The sequence below is a fragment of the Schistocerca americana genome, chromosome 1, assembly GCF_021461395.2.
Source record: "Schistocerca americana isolate TAMUIC-IGC-003095 chromosome 1, iqSchAmer2.1, whole genome shotgun sequence".
Taxonomy (NCBI): Eukaryota; Metazoa; Arthropoda; class Insecta; order Orthoptera; family Acrididae; genus Schistocerca; species Schistocerca americana.
This window is the reverse complement of record NC_060119.1, coordinates 308,018,556-308,032,474: the sequence shown is the minus strand read 5'-3', so window position 1 is coordinate 308,032,474 and position 13,919 is coordinate 308,018,556.

The window sequence follows — 13,919 nt, the reverse complement described above, 5'->3', positions numbered from 1 at the left end:
GAAGCTCAGCGTGTTGAGTCACATGGCTGGCTGCCCTTCGTAATAATAATAAAAAAAAATCTTGAGTGATATGTTCAACGATGAAATTGAAAGGCAGTAATGTCACGTCTGCCAAGACCAAACAACGAGAACAATGCCGAAAAAACAGAAGTAGTAAACCCATTGCAGGTATGAAATAGGGCGACTTCGAGACCCCTCGACGGCTTACGTTTGTAAATCATCTTTCGGGTGCCAGCTAGTGTTCTATCCCAGAGAACCTGATAGATAATTCATGTCAACACACCAGTAATAGCAAAAACGTCCAGAAATAATTCCATCGAACGGCTCGTGGCTGCGTCAAGATGGGAACAGTTCACGCTCGATAGTTTCCTCGCTCTATAGCGCCCACCGGCCGCCGCCTGACGAGCATACCCCACCCGTAGCCTAATGCCAGGCGTCGTCCGAACACACGAACGCGACGCGGCGCTACCAGTGTTTTATCAACTGCCAGTTTATTATTTGCGGCTCCAATATTTATCTTGCAGTTACAAATTGGATTTTTCATGCTTGCGACTTACGAACGTTGTTCAAGAGTTGTAAAAAAGAGTCGCAAGTGGAGAAAGGTGAAACACTTGAGACATATTGTTCGCTAAAGGTTTAATGGAGAGGTGTAGGAAGCAGAGGCAGCTCGGAACCTTTGTGCTGTGTGTGGGGGGAGTGCTTTTGGGAAAACAAGCCGGAAAAAGGTTTTCTTGTTTCAAGGAAGATCGTACTGGCATGATTTTTCCACGTTCAGAAAGTCTCGGTAACATATGTGGTAAACTACGGCGATTCAAACGTCGTGCGACATTTCGATTCAAAAGGCAAAGTTCAGAAGTCTGGATGCTCTGACTCAGAGCAACAAAATTCAAAGCAGTGATTATTACTGCATTATTGCTTGAACATCATCTGTTCACTCATTGACTATTCCTACGCAATATTGTTCTGGTGATATGCTGATATCTTTATGTTAATATCTTAAGGAGACAGTAAAGGCTGAGCCCTAAAAGAAGACATTTACGTGGGAAAAGGGCGGTCTGAACATAAAATTTTGCATCTGATGCCTCAAAAAGACTGTTGTGCACTACGAATCCGTTTCCAAGAATGTACCTATCACAGCTGCTGTTTGTTGCCAACAACTACACCTTTTGGTCACAGTGTAAGAAAAGCTGTCTGCAACACTTCATCACCTGTTGCTATTACACTGAAGGGCCAAAGAAACTGGTACACCTGCCTAATATCGTCTCGGACACCGGCGAAAACGCAGAACCGCCGCAACACCACGTGGCGTGGACTCGGATCATGCCTGAAGTAGTACTGGAGTGAGCCGACATCATGAATCCTGCAGGGCTGTCCACAAATCCGTAAGGGGATGGAGATCTCTTCTCAATAGCACGTTGCGATGCATCCCAGATAAGCTCAATACTGTTCATATCTGGTGAGTTTGGTGGCCAGCGGAAGTGTTTAAACTCAGAAGAGTGTTCCTGGAGTCACTCTGTAGCGATTCTGGATGTGTGGGGTGTCGCATTGTGCTGCTGGAATTGCCGAGGTCCGTCGGAATGCGCAACGGACATTAATGGATGCAAGTGATCAGACAGGATGCTTACGTACGTGTAACCTGTCAGAGTGGTATCTAGACATATCAGGGGTCCCATATCACTCCAACTGTACACGCCCCACACCATTACACAACCTCCACCAGCATGAAAAGGTCCCCTGCTGACATACAGGTCCATGGGTTCATGAGTTAGTCTCCACACTCGTACAGGTGCATCCGCTCGATACAATTTGAATTGAGACTCGCCCGACCAGGCACCATGATCCCAGTCGTCAACCGTCCAATATCGGTGTCGACGGGCCCAGGCGAGGCGTAAAGCTTTGTGTCATGCAGTCATCAAGGGTACACGGGGGGTCTTCGACTCCGAAACTCCATATCGATGATGTTTCGTTGAATGGTCCCCACGATGACACTTGTTGATGGTCCAGCATTGAAATTGGCAGCAATCTAAGGAAGGTTTGCACTTCTGTCACATTGAACGATTCTGTTCAGTCTTAGTTGGCCCAGTTCTTCCAGGATATTTCTCTGGCTGCAGCGATGTCGGAGATTTCATGTTTTACCGGATTTCTGATATTCACGGTATACTCGTGAAATAGTCGTACGTGAATATCCCCACTTCATCGCTACCTCGGAGATGATGTGTCCCATTGCTCGTGCGCCGGCTATAACATCGCGTTCAAATTCACTTAAATCTTGATAACCTGCCATTGTAGCAGCAGTAACCGACCTAAACATTGCGCCACACACTTGTTGTCTTACATAGGCGTTGCCGACCCCAATGCCTTATTCTGCCTGTTTATATAGCTCTGTATTTGAACACGTATGCCTATACCAGTTTCATTGGCGCTTCAGTGTATAAGGTAACGTTTTTTCACAATCAAAACTAACCAAGACTTTCTTTTAAAAGTCATACCTCGCACAGTTATTCTTCTGGTATCATGCCCTCAAATTTTTAGCATTCTCGCTCATTATCGAACACAGTACATTACTAGATGCAAATTCACTTCAAACGTGGTTTGACTACATCTTTAATTCAGATCTAGTATAATTCTGCAGGCGTAGAATCGATAAACTACCTGAGTGTTGCCAGACTGTTTTAGATGATGTGAGAGAAGATTAATTTGTCTTCGATGTAAAGTCATAGAAAACGCAGTTAGATTACCCACTGAAATAATACAAATGAAATGCTGCTTACCATACACCGAAAGTCTATTGTAACAAAAGACAAAGTAACTGTAACATGGATTGGCCTATACAGACACGAATTATCAAGATATGACTCACACAGCTTCGAAACGGTCAGTGGTTACTTGCTGTCAGGAGTTATAGAAATGTGCCAGTTCATAAATAAAATAAATAAGACTTCCTTGTTGATCTGGGTGCCAGTAGCTCTGTAACAAAACTGACAAATATATGGCCTTCGTTGAGGCTGGAAACACGAACCAAACCAGCCTTTGTTTTACAGGCAACCAAATTGCCTCAGAGCTAGCGAAGACCTCAAATGTAAGGTGTCAGCCTTATTGCCCCAGCTGTGGCTACAACAGCTAAGTCGCAAGTTAAAACACGAGATTAGTTGCACTTGTCACGTGGGAGGACTTTCCTGGAATCAAAACGGTAAATCTATGAACTTATTTTGCACCTTTTGTGCAAATCCACGGATTATTTAATGATAATGATACGAATAGAACAAGTGAACTTAGTAGGATAATTCTGTGCCCTCCAGGAAGTAACTTGTCGTTCACTGAATTGTTAGATATTTCTAGTGTTCTAATCAAGATTGGGTTATGCTACTAGCAGGAAGAATCCGAACCGATGTGATCCCTGAGTCGGTTACAAAGTGACTTCAGACTCAGCCTCAAAGTCGCGACTGTCGATGGTCGGAATACTAAAAGTATATCTCATTGAGTCTTATCCGCATTTCTCGTACCAGATTTAGAGACTGGAGCGTGGTTAATATTAATATTCAGATGCACTGACTGCAAGCTAAACGTCATAGATCAAGAACTGGCACCATTATTTGTGTTTTTCTGCCCTAAATGTACTGAAAACTAAAAAGCTTATCACAAGGAGTGATTCACATTTCTGGAGCCTCTCCAGTGTTTATACTGCCAACTTTATGAATGGGCAATACATATTTTTTATAATTATAGATTTAGGATACATTTTTCTTGAGATTGCTGTCATTGGCACTATCCCCAAAAGAGCAGAACGAAGAGACAAGAACATAGCATTCATTGCAAAACGTGAACATCCACAGAGAGATTCCATAAGATACGAATAACAAAGTTCCAATCAAGAAAGGCTACTACGTTGGAAACCACATGCAACGACAGAAAATGTGGTCTCAAGAAGCCGTTGAAAGTTAAACCTGTTACAGCTAGTGAGGCAGCAAGGATGTGAAACACCCTCTCATTGCTGTAGTAGGAGCAAAGGTAGAATGAAGCAGGTTTACCAAAATGTAAGAGAAATTGTAATCTACTCGTAACATACCCTTATTTCAGTCGAAAATGCATTTTCCAACGCACTATCACTTAATAAGCACGGAGGTTTCAGAATATTTCATCAAAGTTACGTGTACACCCAAAACGAAAGTGGAAGGATAATTCAGATCCAATCCTGGAAACCCGTAGACTACCATGCAGTCGACAAATATTTCACGGATGGTATTTTGTGTGTAACTTTTTATGAGACAATACTGGTGATTTACGAAAATTTGTCTTGTTATCTGTGTAATACACTTTAACGGCATCCTTTCGTTAGTCACTGATTCGTGATGTCCTTAATTTATGTCAAATACATGGGAATCAGAGTGTACCGCCTACATAGTCAAATAACTAATGATCAGTATGTTTCAGAGCAATGGAAGCAGGTATCCAGTTAGGTTATTACTTGTCTAAATCTAAAACATGTGTAGTGATTGTCATTTCAGTTACGTAGCGGACGGTAATATCTGTTAAGGATTATCTGCAGGTTTAATTTAATTAACACAAGTGAGAACTCCATGCTTGCTGGGTGCTTCACGCATTAGGCTGAGTAGACTGCCGGGTGTTTCCCTGCAGATGTCAGGAGTTTTTGGTTCCATTCTCTGCTTGTTCTTGAGACAAACGTGAGGCTGTGTAGCAGGCCAGGCGTTCCCAGGCGAACAACAGTGTACAGTGTATGCTCGCTCGCGGAGCAGGATGTAAGTAGAGCTTAACCGGAGCTGTCGCTCATAAGAAGCGCCGACGCTCCCATACCTTTTTACTCAGATAGTCAGCGCTAGAGTAAGTGCGTCACTGCTAACGTCACTCAAGACAGATCGAAGCCTACGGGAAAGACAGGCCGCGGCGCGTACGTCACGAAAGTAGTCCTGCGCTCGCTCTCTCGCTCAAATCAGCAGACAACACCTGTTGTAACTAGGCGTGTCCATACAAACGAAAACTGAATCTTCTACTGGCATCCGCTTATAGAATCTTACTGTTATTAGTTTTATAATGATGGGAAGTCCATGAGCCTATTGAAAATTTGTTACAGCTGTGCTAGCGTACAATAAAATAAAATCAAGCTAAAATGATTATCAGTTGCATAAGGCACCATTTCCAGCATGTAATGAGTACTGTTAAGCAGAAGAGACTAAATGCTATAAACAAGCCATTATACCATTTATATCGAGTACTGATCTTAAATTAAATTTTGCTGTAGTACTGTTAAAAATGGTTCAAATGGCTCTGAGCACTATGGGACTCAACTGCTGTGGTCATAAGTCCCCTAGAACTTAGAACTACTTAAACCTAACTAACCTAAGGACATCACACACATCCATGCCCGAGGCAGGATTCGAACCTGCGACCGTCGCGGTCGTGCGGTTCCAGACTGTAGCGCCTTTAACCGCTCGGCCACTTCGGCCGGCTAGTACTGTTAATCAGCAAGACTTCATAATAGGAGATTCCAGTGGAAGATGCAATTCTCGTTAGTACTTACACGCCCAGCTGCTAGTTAACAGGTTTAGAAACACATTTTGTATGCTGAGCTGAGCGAGCGAGCGAGTGAGTTCAGGACTACCTTCGTGACGTACGCGCCGCGGCCTGTATTTCTGGTGGGCCTCCAGACGGGTGGACAGTGTAACTATACCACATTCACTGAGTCCCTGTCATTCTGATCGTACAGTAGCTACTGTCACCTACTCGCAAAAATTACAATTTAGTTGCTACTGATGCTTTGCCAAGAAAAGCGAACAGTGCCTTATGGAAGACAATTTCTGTTTACTGCACGCCTAAGACTGAGATCCTAAATAACAATAAGAAGTTCACAAAATGAAGCGAAGGGCAGAGTATCCTCGAATTTCCTCGAGTTCTTGCAGCTTGATCTTAATCATTTCATGATACATGCGCACTATCGGGTTCTTCCGGCTATCAATATATTCGTATGGGTATTATCAATGTTTTGTTTTCACTCTCTATTACTTGAATCAACACTCCATGTTTGGTTGAAAATGATTCTGAATGTGACGTTAATATGACAATATCCTGACGAATTACAAAATGATGTCTGATCTGTCCTGATAGTTGTGTTGCCTGTCGCCTGAATTGTGGAAGGGGTTGCGCATCTAGCAGTAAGTGCTGAATGTAGACATGTGCAGGTATCTCCACTGCTTCTTTGCTGCATGTTCCCCATGCCGTAATTAGTAGAATAACAAAAGGCTCATCCCGCTGAAAAACTGGATGTCCACAAGTCCTTAAATAAGAATCTGCGAGCAGCAGTTCTGCATGAAAGGGATCAGCCGGAAATGTAGCGCACGCTCAGGCTGATACTCCCCAAACCGAAGAAGGTGCGAGATGTGGCATACCAAAAAGGACGGAGAGGCGTTGGTGGAGTGGCTATGTGGGAACGGGCCGTATCGGGTGGAAAAGTGGCAGTGGGCGACCGCGTGTGTCTAGTGAGACAGACAACAAATGACTGTTCAGTAAGACAGTACCTGTCCATTTCTAAGTTGCCGTCAGGTGAGATACATCCCTCAGTTGCTTGGAAGTGCAATAACTGTGAGAAGGAGACTGAACGATAATGGACTTGTATGCCGAAGATCAGCTACAAAGCAAAGCTTGGCTGTTTATCAGGAGACCGACCACATAGCTTTCGCGGAAGGGCATATTGGCTATGACTGGAGCAGAGTCATATTTTCTGAATAGAAAATATTTTCTGCCATTACCAATGCCAATTTCAGGTGACATATCAAAAAATTGATCGTATATAGTATCGTAAAAGCAGTCAATGTATCTATCTCTTAATTTATGATCTAGCTCCACATCTTTGTTTCCAGTCCCTCTTATGTTTCACGTATCAATTTTCATCCTATCTGTGATACCTAATTGGGTATCCTTCATTTGCCTAGGTTTTCTCCAAGAAACGAAGATACTAGGAACGAACTTGATGTTTGTAACATTAATGAAGAAACTGAACAAGATAAAAAATTATGGAAACATCATCTTTAAAAGTCCTGGCGGAAGTAAAGCTGTAAGGACGGGGCGTGAGTCGTGCTTGGGTAGTTCAGATGGTAGAGCGCTTGCCCGCGAAAGGCAAAGGTCCCGAGTACGAGTCTCGGTCCGGCACACAATTTTAATCTGCCAGGAAGTTTCATCACCTATAAAAGAATGAGTGCAGAGAGTATCCCACGTCTGGCCATACTGTACCAGCCAATAGGAAGAACGGCCGTAGGAACATCCAGATTGAGATCTTAGTGAATAGCGAAGGCGGAACTGCGCAGAAGGAGGAGAAGAAGAAGAAGAATAAGAAGAAGAAGAGGAAGAAGATCGCAAATTAAATGTGTTACGCAAACCTGGCTTTACGTTATTGTTGTGCAGAAGACTCTTTCTAAAATCTGTTTCCCTTATTTTATAGTTACCGGTACACCTGTCTCATCTTGCATTTTTCTTAAATAATTGAACTTGTGAGCGGTTAACAGGCAAACGCTCTTGATATTACTGGTTCTACCGCCTATGTGGAGAGCTTTTCGATCCAAAATATCTTGTGGAAAGGGAGAGAAGTGACGCTTTCCTTATGTCGTTTGGGTTAAGATCTCGGCACGGTGAGCAGCATGCCTGTGGAAAACTGAGGGCTTTCTCGACAGAGAGACCTATGTTAATATTCTAGAATACGTAATGAAGCCTAGCGCTGAGCTGCTGTAATTTCAAGAAGACATATATTTCCCACGGGTGTGAAAAGCAAACAGCATAAAAACCTTTTTTACAGTTTTCAAACATTCACCCATTCAGCTCCTAAAGGCTAAAACTTGTCGAAGCAACCATCCTACTCTCTCATTACCTGAAGGCTAAAACTTGTCGAAGCAACCATCCTGCTCTGTCTTTTGGTATTCTTCTGATGTCCCCGGTATTGTTATTGCATTTTGTTCTGGTCATGATGTTCTGAGAGTTTCCTCTGCCGTCTTCATAGCTTCTAGCCAAATACATTGACGTGGAGGATTCTGTTCTGTTGTTTGTCCTCTGCATGTAAATTATCGTTGCCTGCAGCCAGTTCCTTGCTTGATTCTCAGAATTCGTAGAGATGGAAACTGCGTAAGTAGATTTTGCATCGGAGCTACGTATTTTTTTCTGACACGTTACATTGTCGCAGTGCCTTATGGAAATTGCGTAAGTAGATTTTGCATTGGAGCTACGTATTTTTTTCTGACACTTACATTGTTGCAGTGCCTTAACCAGAAATGCTTGTTTTGTTATTATTACTATTCTTCTGTTCATGTAAGTTAAACATCAGTTATAATCATAGGACTACTTCTAAGATAGTTGAACAGATCTGTAAACGACAAGTTACTTCCTGGATGGTGCAGAATTATCCATCTAAAACCACTTCATCTATTAGTTTCATTTTCATTAAATGGTTCAAATGGCTCTGAGCACTATGGGACTGAACTGCTGAGGTCATTAGTCCCCTAGAACTTAGAACTAGTTAAACCTAACTAACCTAAGGACATCACAAACATCCATGCCCGAGGCAGGATTCGAACCTGCGGCCGTAGCGGTCTTGCGGTTCCAGACTGCAGCGCCTTTAACCGCAAGGCCACTTCGGCGGGCTTTTCATTAAATAACCTGAATATTTGCACATGAGTTTGAAATAAGGTTAACAATTTATGGTTTTCATTCCAGGAAAGTCGTTCCATGTCGAAAATGCAACTCATCTTTTACAAAAAAAAAAAAAAAAAAAGTCTGCTTTGGCTCGCGTTTCCAGTTTTGATGAAGGCCATATTTTTATCAGTGTTGTTACAGAGCTATAGGCATCCCCATCAACAAGGCAATCTTATCTATTTTATTTATGAACTACCACATTTCTATACTAACTGAGAATGTTATAGGACAGCGAGTAAATACAGACCGTTTCGAAGTCCAGTGTGGGTAATATCTTGCTAATTCGTGTCGATATAGGCTCATGCATCTTATAGACACCATATGTTTCGTTACAATATACTTTCGGCTTATAGTATGGTAAGCAGCATTTCAGTTCTATTAGTAGACAAGTTAATCATCAAATGGCTATTCCCTCACATTTACAAAAATAGTCAGCCAACGCTCAGATCGTTTATGATTCCACGCTTGCATAATTTAAAGACGTCGTCAAACCAGGTTTGATGTATATTTGCGTTCCAAATGATATTTTCTTGACGGTTTTTCGGTAAGGAACGTGACTGGTAAAAATTTGAGGGTATAAGATCAACAGAATACAAGCGTGAGCGATGGCTTTTGAAACAAACTCCTGGATAGTTTTGTTTGCGAAATCAACAGAGTGCTTTGTCCTGTAGTAGAAACATACGATAGAGATTTGTAGATTGTTTTTCTTGCACTGCGACCGAAAGGTGTGATATTTGTTGGCAACGAAAACCAGCTCTGATAGGCACATTTCTGGGCAATGTACAACACCGTTCTCGAGCCACCAAACGCAAAATTTTATGTTCATACTGGCTTTGCTTGAGTACATGTCTTTCGTTGCAGTTCAGTCATTGCTGTATTTTTAAGTAATTAGCATAAAGACATCAGCACATCACCGGTAACAATATTGCATAGGAATTTCAACTGAGCGAACACATGATGTTCAAGTAAAAATGCACTAATAATCACTTCTTTGACTTTTGTTGCTTTCTGAACGTTTTATCTTGAATGAAAATGTGGCACGACGTTTAAATCGTCACAGTTCACCGTATGTGTTTGTTATTGAGATTTCCTGAACGTGGAAAATTGTTCATGTCAGAACGATCTTACTTGCAACAAGAAAACCATTTTCCGACGCGGTTTCCCATAAACACACACTCTACACGCAAGGCAAATGTTGCCAGGTGCGTATGTTTCACCCCGCTACTGAACCCATAGCGCACAATATTTCTCAAATGTTATACTTTTCTCCGCTTGCGACCCTATTTTACAACTCTTCTACATCTACATCCATACTCCTCAAGCCGCCTGGCGGTGTGTGGCGGAGGGTACTTTGAGTACCTCTATCGGTTCTCCCTTCTATTCCAGTCTCGTATTGTTCGTGGAAAGAAAGATTGTCGGTATGCCTCTGTGTGGGCTCTAATATCTCTGATTTTATCCACGTGGTCTCTTCACATTTCCTTAGGATTCTTCCAATGAACCTCAGTCTGCCATCTGCTTTACCGACGATCAACTTTATATGATCATTCCATTTTAAATAACTCCTAATATCTACTCCCAGATTATTTATGGAATTAACTGCTTCCAGCTGCTGACCTGCTATATTGTCTCTAATTGATAATGGATCTTTCTTTCTATGTACTCGCAGCACATTACACTTGTCTACATTGAGATTCAATTGCATTCCCATGCGTCAATTCATTGCAGATCCTCCTGCATTTCAATAAATTTTCCGTTGTTACAACCTCTCGATATATTACAGCATCATCCGCAAAAAGCCTCAGTGAACTTCCGATGTTATCCACAAGGTCAAAATGGTTCAAATGGCTCTGAGCACTATGGGACTTAACATCTTAGGTCATCAGTCCCCTAGAACTTAGAACTACTTAAACCTAACTAACCTAAGGACATCACACACATCCACGCCCGAGGCAGGAGTCGAACCTGCGACCGTAGCAGTCCCGTGGTTCCGGACTGGAGCGCCTAGAATCGCACGACCACCGCGGCCGTCTCCACAAGGTCATTTATGTATATTGTGAATAGCAACGATCCTACGACACTCCCCTACGGCACACCTGAAATCACTCTTACTTCGGAAGACTTCTCTTCATTGAGAATGACATGCTGAGTTCTGTTATCTAGGAACTCTTCAATCCAATCACACGTCTGATAGTCCATATGCTCTTACTTTGTTCATTAAACGACAGTGGGGAACTGTATCAAACGCCTTGCGGAAGTCAAGAAACACGGCATCTACCTGGGAACCTGTGTCTATGACCGAGTCTCGTGGACGAATAGCGCGAGCTGGGTTTCACACGATCGTCTTTTTCGAAACCCATGCTGATTCCTACAGAGTAGATTTCTAGTCTCCAGAAAAGTCATTACACCCGAACATAATACGTGTTCCAAAATTCTACAACTGATCGACGTTAGAGATATAGGTCTACAGTTCTGCACATCTGTTCGACGTCCCTTCTTGAAAACGGGGATGACCTGTGCCCTTTTCCGATCCTTTGGAACGCTACGTTCTTCTAGAGACCTACGGTACACCGCTGCAAGAAGAGGGGCAAGTTCCTTCGTGTACTCTATGTAAAATCGAACTGGTATCCCATCAGGTCCACCGACTTTTCCTCTTTTGAGCGATTTTAATTGTTTTTCTATCCCTCTGTCATCTATTTAGATATATACCATTTTGTCATCTGTGCGACAATCTAGAGAAGGAACTACAGTGCAGTCTCCCTCTGTGAAACAGCTCTGGAAAAAGACATTTAGTATTTCGGCCTTTAGTCTGTCATCCTCTGTTTCAGTACCTTTTTGGTCACAGAGTGTCTAGACATTTTGTTTTGATCCACCTACCGCTTTGACATAAGACCAAAATTTCTTCGTATTTCCTGCCAAGTCAGTACATAGAACTTTACTTTCGAATTCCTTGAACGCCTCTCGCACAGCCCTCCTCACACTACATTTTGCTTCGTGTAATTTTTGTTTGTCTGCAAGGCTTTGGCTATGTTTATGTTTGCTGTGAAGCTCCCTTTGCTTCCGCAGCAGTTTTCTAACTCGGTTGTTTTACCACGGTGGCTCTTTTCCATCTCTTACGATCTTGCTAGGCATATACTCATCTAATGCATATTGTACGATGGTTTTGAACTTTGTCCACTGACCCTCAACACTATCTGTACTTGAGACAAAACTTTTGTGTTGAGCAGTCTGGTACTCTGAAATGTGCTTTTTGTCACTTTTGCTAAACAGAAAAACCTTCCTACCTTTTTTAATATTTCTATTTACGGCTGAAATCAACGATGCAGTAACCGCTTTATGATCGCTGATTCCCTGTTCTACGTTAACGGTTTCAAATAGTTCGGGTCTGTCTGTCACCGTAAGGTCTAATATGTTATCGCCACGAGTCGGTTCTCTGTTTAACTGCTCAAGGTAGTTTTCATATAGTGCCACCTGCATGTTCATAAGTTTCAAGCATGAAAAAAGCAATATGTGAATGCAACATAAATACTAGAACTGCAAGTATGGAAATGACAGTTGATATTACACTTATAGCGCCACATTGCGTTCGTCTGGTTGGACGGTGCTTGGAGCTAGTCGGCGGTTGGCGTATGGCCGATAGCCGATGACCGATGGTGTCTTTTTGATGCAGCCACGTGCTGTTTGGTGGAATTATTTCTGGAAATTTTTGCTGTAACTAGAGTGTTAGACAGTGAAGCGAATTATCTTTGAAGTTCCATGAGACGGAACACTAGCAGACACCCGAATTTCGATATAAAAAATAAGCCATCTAGGGCTCCCGAACTCCTCAGTTTAAACCCACACTGAGTGACGTTTACCTCAGGACCGTGAGAAGATACAGCTGTGTAGCTGTTTGTGTAGAATGACGGCACTTCTTCCATACATTTCTCCATCTTGCAGTGTTGATAGGTTGTGCATAAGCCCAGACTTAAGAATTCTGAGGGGCCACGGTTATATTGGGTGCCTTATGTGAACTACTCAGACTGCAGCAATTGATCAGAGGCCGGGCTTTATGTCCAAATCTTCACCTTCGACACAGAAATCTTGTCATTAGCAACAAATAAATATACAGTGTTGTGTACAGACAGATGGTAGTGAATACTGCCGGTATCGATCACAGTTTATATGCCCATTCCCCCTGAATAGCGTTAGGTTGGAAGCAGAGCTTAACGTCTTCATCTGACGGACAGATCACCATCAGAAGTCCCACACACCCTGTTATGAGACATTGCGGAGGACTTTGGAGTCTATTCCAGTTTATTAGCGCATGGTCTTGTGATGAGGAACTTGCGGCCACCACCTGTCCTCTCTTTGCCGGTCGAATTCTAATGGTCAAAACTTTTTCCACAACTTGGATTTCAAACTGCTACCGCTGAGTCTAAGGCTTCCGCACAAGAGTGCTTTAGCGCCTTCGGCTACGGAAGTGGTTGCCTGAAGGAGTTGCGTATGTCAGAACCAATACGAAAGCACTGTATTTTGACATATCAGCTATGTCGTCTATTGGCCTGCAGGAATCCACTTTTTGGACAATAGAAGCCAACGTTATGACGTTCTTGTCAGAGGTCGATCTCGCAGCAGACGACGTCAAACCGAGTAAGCAGATTGCATACCCATTTCAGTGTTACAGCATCCAGACATCACTGTGGGAGCAGTACGGCTGACAACCCGTGCTATGGTCACATTCAAAAGTCTCACATGCCCTGTTACGAGTCTCAGCGGAGAAGTCGGAATCTATTCCAGAACACTGACGCAATGTGTGGTGATAAGGAACTTCACGCCACCACACGTACTACTGGATAGGTCAAATGTTGACGGTGAGAACTTTTTCCCCAATCAAGATTTCAGCTGGCTACCGCTGAGTCGAACGCCAAGGCACAGGTGTGTATTAGCGACACTGGTTACGGAGCAGGTTGCTTGAAGGAGATGAGCACATAAGAAATCACCCGAAAGCACTGTATTTTGACACGCGAGATAAGGCATTTATTGGCCCATAGCAGTCCATATTTCGGAGAACAGAAGCTAACGCTATGAGATTCGTTTCGACCGTTGATCTCGCAGCACACGCGACATCAAACAGTGCAAGCAGATTGTGCACCAATTGCGGTGCTCCAGCATCGAGCCAACACTACGAGAGCAGTTGTACGGTTGACACCACGTGCTATGGTCTCATAGCGGCACCCAACACCTGCTCG